This window comes from Vombatus ursinus, unplaced genomic scaffold (genome assembly GCF_900497805.2).
Source record: "Vombatus ursinus unplaced genomic scaffold, bare-nosed wombat genome assembly UNPS02014804.1, whole genome shotgun sequence".
Classification (NCBI taxonomy): Eukaryota; Metazoa; Chordata; class Mammalia; order Diprotodontia; family Vombatidae; genus Vombatus; species Vombatus ursinus.
In genome coordinates this window covers 5,095,338-5,100,924 of record NW_020954582.1, presented here as the reverse complement: position 1 = coordinate 5,100,924, position 5,587 = coordinate 5,095,338, and the positions used below count along the sequence as shown (strand labels likewise).

At 40.4% G+C, this 5,587-nt stretch overlaps 1 pseudogene; it reads right to left on the bottom strand.

The window, feature by feature from the left end:
* Nucleotides 1-3,233: 3,233 nt before the first annotated feature.
* Nucleotides 3,234-5,587, bottom strand: part of LOC114051646 — a 2,720-nt pseudogene continuing 366 nt past the window's right edge.

Sequence of the window (5,587 nt, the reverse complement as noted above, 5' to 3'; positions counted from 1 at the left end):
GCGAGATGGGGTGAAAATTTGGAACTCAACATCTTGTGGAAGTAAATGTTGAAAACAAAATAATAAATAAAAATTACCATTAAAAAAAAGAATTATGGGACTACCTGAAAGGTATAATGAAAAGAAGAATGAACTTGGACATCATACTTCAAAAAATTATAGAGTAAAACTGTCAGATATCATAGAACTAGAAGCCAAAATAGAAATGGAAGGGGGCAGCTAGGTGGTGCAGTGGATAGAGCACTGGCCCTGAAGTCAGGAGGACCTGAGTTCAAATCCAGCCTCAGACCAAACACTTGACAGTTACTAGCTGTTTGACCCTGGGCAAGTCACCTAACCCCAATTGCCTAAAACAAAAAAAAAATAGAAATGGAAGGAATCCACTTGATCACCTCCTAAATGAGATCCCAAAATGAAAATTCCTAAGTAACAGTATAGCCAAATTCCAGAATTCCCATGTAAAAGAAAAGACATAAAGCAGTAAGAAAGGAACCATTCAAATACTATGAAGCCAGAGTTGGTATCGCCCAAGATTTAGCAGCTACCGTACTAAAGGACTGAAGGTCTTGAGATAGGCATTTCTGGAAGGCAAAGGGGATACCATTTAAAGCAATAGTAATCTACCCAGAAAAACTAAATATAATCCTAAAGGGGGAAAGTAATTATTTAATGAAATAGATGAGTGACAAACATAAGACTCAAAAGAATCACAAAAAGAAAAACATGAAACAAATCATGAAAGACTTAATAAGGTTAAACTGTTTACTGTCATATAAGTAGATGGAGAGATAGATATGAACATATGTGTATATGTATGTATGTATATATGTATGTATGTAGGTAGGTAGGTAGGTAGGTAGGTAGGTAGGTATATGCATCTGGTGGAACCAGAGTTCAAAAATGTCAAGGGAGTCAATGAAAAAAATGAAGAAAGGCAAACTTGTAGTACCTAATTTCAAAATCTTCTACAAAGTATAATCATGACAACAATATGGTACAGATTGAGAAATAAAGTGATTGATCAATTGAATGGATTGGATACACAACATACAGAAGTGAAAGACTTAATAAACCCAAAGTACTTGATAAACCCAAAGACCCAAGCTATTTTAGCAAAAATTCAGTATTTGACAAAAAGCTACTGGGAAAACTGAAAAGCAGCCTACCTGAAATTATGCACAGGCAACTATCTCACACCATATACTAAGATAAGGTCAGAATGGGTACATAATTTAGATAAAAAGGGTGATGTTATAAGCAAATTAGGGAAGCATGGGGAGGGGGAGGATTGCCTATAAAAACTATGGATAAAGGAAGAATTTATAACTACAAAAGAGATAAAGAATATTACAAGAGGCAAAATGGATTATTTTCTCACATTAAATAAAAAAGATTTTACACAAACAAAAAAAAGCAATGCAGCCAAAATTAAAAAGGAAGCAGGTAATTGGGAAAATATTACAAATTTCTCCTTTAAAAGTCTCATTTCTTAAATATACAGTGAACTGAGACAAGTTCACAAAACAAGAGTAATTCTCCAATTGACAAATTGTCATAGGATATGGATAGGCAATTTTCAGAAGGAAAAATCAAAGCTATCAATAATTCTATAAAATGCTCACATAATTAATAATTAGGAAAAAAAACAACCTGAAGTACTACCTAACACCCATAATATTGACTAACCTGAATGAAAAGGAAAATGATAAATGGTGGAGGGGAATGTGGAAAAAATAGGTTGTGAACTGGTTCAACTCTTCTGGAGAACAATTTGGAAATATGCCTAAAGGGATTTGAAACAAATTACTTTTTTTTGGCAATTAGGGTTAAGTTACTTACCCAGGGTCACACAGCTAGTGTCAAGTGTTTAGTCTGAGGTCAGATTTGAACTCAGGTCCTCCTGACTTCAGGGCCGACGCTCTATCCACTGTGCCATCTAGCTGCTCCATTAACTAGTTACCTTGTGACACATCAGTGTTGCTACCAGATGTTTACCCAAAGAGATCAAACAAAAATGGAATAGTACCCATATGTACAAAAATATTTATAGCAGCTCTTTTTGTAATGGAACTAATTGGAAACCGAAGGTTTAGGTTCAATTGTTTTTAGCTGTATCTGGCTCTCCATGACCCCATTTGGGGTTTTCCTTGGCAAAAATACTGGAGCAGTTTGCCATTTCATCTCCAGTTCATTTTGCAGAGGAGGAACTGAGACAAACAGTGTTAAGTGATTTGCCCAAGGTTGCACAAGTAGTAAGTGTCTGAGGCCAGATTTGAACTTGTGAATAGGAGTCATTCTGATTCCAGAACCAGCATTTTACCCACTTAATCATCTAGCTGCCCTGAAGTGATGTCCATAAATTTGGGAACGGTTTAATAAGCTGTGATATATGATTGTGAAAGAATACTGTTTTGCTAGATGAAATTCTGAAGGAGATTGATTTAGAAAAAAAAAATAGAAGAGTAATACGAAGTAACACAAAGTGAAGTGAGCAGAAATAAGAGACCATTGTAACACAACAGAAATAATAATGATAACCAAGTGTGAAAGAATTAGCTACTCTGGTCAGTACAATGATCCACCACGATGCCAAGGGACTCATGACAAAAAACACCATCCGCTTTCAAAGAGAGTTTTTATGGACTCTGAATGCAGATTGACACATTCATTTAATTGTTTTTATTCCTTTTTCTGCAAAATGGCTAATGTGGAAATTTTTGCATAACTTCTTCTTTGTAATGGGTAATGTATTTCTTTCCTTCTGAATGGGTGCTGGAGGGTTTAAATGAAGATAATTTGAAACAAAATAAAATTTTAAATAAAAAAAATTTAGGAGGCAAATAGTCTATTTTACCCCTGATTTTATAAAGAAACTTGGACTTCTTGGGGTTAAATGTCCTGCCTAAGAACGTCTACCCTATAAATGGTAGAGGCAGAAGATAACAAGAAGATGCCGAGTATGGAAGGACGGTCATGACCATGGCCAGCTCCGCGGAAGATACCGAGTATAGAAGGACGGTCATGACCATGGCCAGCGCCGCGGAAGATGTCGAGTATGGAAGGACGGTCATGACCATGGCCAACGCAGGCTTGGCCGGACTTGTCCAGGGATCCTGCGGGAGGAGGGCCCGCTGAGGCGACGGGACCACCGTCAAGATCTGAATGTCGAGGCCTTGGCCCAGGCCTTCCTGGCCCAAGCCTTCCTCCCTCGGGCAGCTGGCAGGATGTAAGGCTCACCGGCAAGGAGCTGCCGCTGTGCGGACAGATGGCATGGGGCGGTGCAGTTCCTGAGCAAGGAAGATCGGAATCCGCCTATGATTCCAGTCCTATGATTTCAGTTCCCGTGCTTTCCCAACTTCACAACAGCTGAAGTCTTTATAGGGTTGAAATTATAATGATGGTTATCATCTTAACATTTCTTGAAGGGTCATCACATGTTGTCTTTTCCAACCTTTTAACCCATGTATCAACCCCTTTTCAAACATCCTGACAAAAAGTCATCCAAATCTGGTTGAACTAGAAATACTGGGTGTAGTAGAAAGAGCACTGGGGATGAGAGGAGAGAAAAGTGATTTCCATCCTGGCTCTGTGCAAACATGGACAAGTTGTACAAGCTCCCTGGGCCTTCGTTCCCTTATCTTTAAATTGAGGAATTTGTAATAAAAAATACCTCATGTGTTATAGTGATACCTAACACAGTTTTCTACTGAAAGACCTCTAAGGCCTCTTCCATCTCTAAATTTAATGATTTCCTGTGGTAAGGAATTCAGTACCTCATGAGGCAGTCTTCCCTCCCCCCCTATCTTTTTCAGAAACCTCATACTGATGGAAAATCGTTTGTTCTATTGAGCTGGCATCTTTCTCCCTGTACCTTTCATCTGTTGCTTATTCTGCCTTTTGGTACTATGAAGCAATGTCTTACTCATCTTCAACATGAAAACCTTTTACATTTGTAAAAGCAGCCACTAAGTGCTAATTGCATTCCTACCTAGAATTCCAGGGCATTACTGTCCTGGGGTTTGATACATGGACTAAAAGGTTGGACTAGACCATACATAAGGACCACTGAATGACACTGTCTTTTTATCCTGCTTCTTCCAAACTGTCTTCATATGACATGGTTTCAAGTTCCCTTGCAATCCTCAACGTTAATGTCTTGTCATGAAATGTGCCTCCTAGAGGGAAGCACAAGTCCTCATTTCTCTGGGCCCCAGTGCAATGGGAGGAGAATCTCTCCATTGTTGGACGTGCTCCTGTTAGTACAATTTCAAATGGTCTTTAAAAAAATTCTGGTATCCACGTCAGGTAGTTGATTATCAGAGGATTGGTGTTCAGTTGAAATCTCTACCAGAGATTCTTTGGCCTGGTCTTGTTTCCCCATCTGAACTGTTATCAGCCATGCATTCCCTCTTGAGGACTTGATGCTTTTTAACTCATGCACAGTACTGTACATCCATGTCATTGAATGAAATTCAAATGGAAAGGTCATCTGATTCAGCTAATCAATAATCAATCAACAACAATTTATTAAGAGCCTCCTGCTACCACCATGAGGGGAGTTCTGGAAATCTAGCCTCTTCTTAAAGTGATTGCTTAAAGGGAACCACAAGCCCTGAAGGGCTCTGCCCCTCCCACTTTGGGGCAGCCTTAATTATTACAAAGGCTTTCCTGCTATCAAGCTTCATTTGGCATCTTCGTCACTTCTTCTTAATGCTCTTGGTGCTTCTCTCTGAGGCAAACAAAAAATAATCTAATCTCTTTTAAAAAAAATAAACTTTAGAAATATATTTCTAAACAGAATGGGCTGATTCCTATATATAGTACCTGCGCAGAGTAAGCCACCATGACAGGGCACTGATTTTACTCCATCATTGGGGGAAGAAAGGGAAATATGCACCTTGCTTCTAAACCAAAAGCACAATGTCAGCAGTTAGAAACATTTCACTACCAATATGACCCTGGCAGAAATTGTACATATGTAGTTGTGTTGTATATAGTTTTTCCTTTAAAAAAAAAGTTACTAAAAATTCCTAAGACACTAAGTCAATTTGGAATGTAGATTCCAAGCAGAGAGTCACTCAGGTTACACTGAAAACAACAACCACCACAACAACCAGCACAACAAACCATAGGCAGTTTCAACATAGTGCGAAGGGAGAGGTGCAGTCTGGGGATCCCCTGCTTTGGTATCAGGGCCCCTTGACCCCGAGCGGACGAGGAGGGGCCACAGCTGGTGCTTCTTTTTACATCATCTGTGATATAGAAAGTTTCGTTCTCCTGAGAACAGAACTCGGGGTCGTCGGGTCTGGGCAGGGCGGATTCCCATCTTCCTTGCTCAGGAACTGCACCGCCCCATGCCATCTGTCCGCACAGCGGCAGCTCCTTGCCGGTGAGCCTTACATCCTGCCAGCTGCCCGAGGGAGGAAGGCTTGGGCCAGGAAGGCCTGGGCCAAGGCCTCGACATTCAGATCTTGACGGTGGTCCCGTCGCCTCAGCGGGCCCTCCTCCCGCAGGATCCCTGGACAAGTCCGGCCAAGCCTGCGCTGGCCATGGTCATGACCGTCCTTCCATACTCGGCATCTTCCGT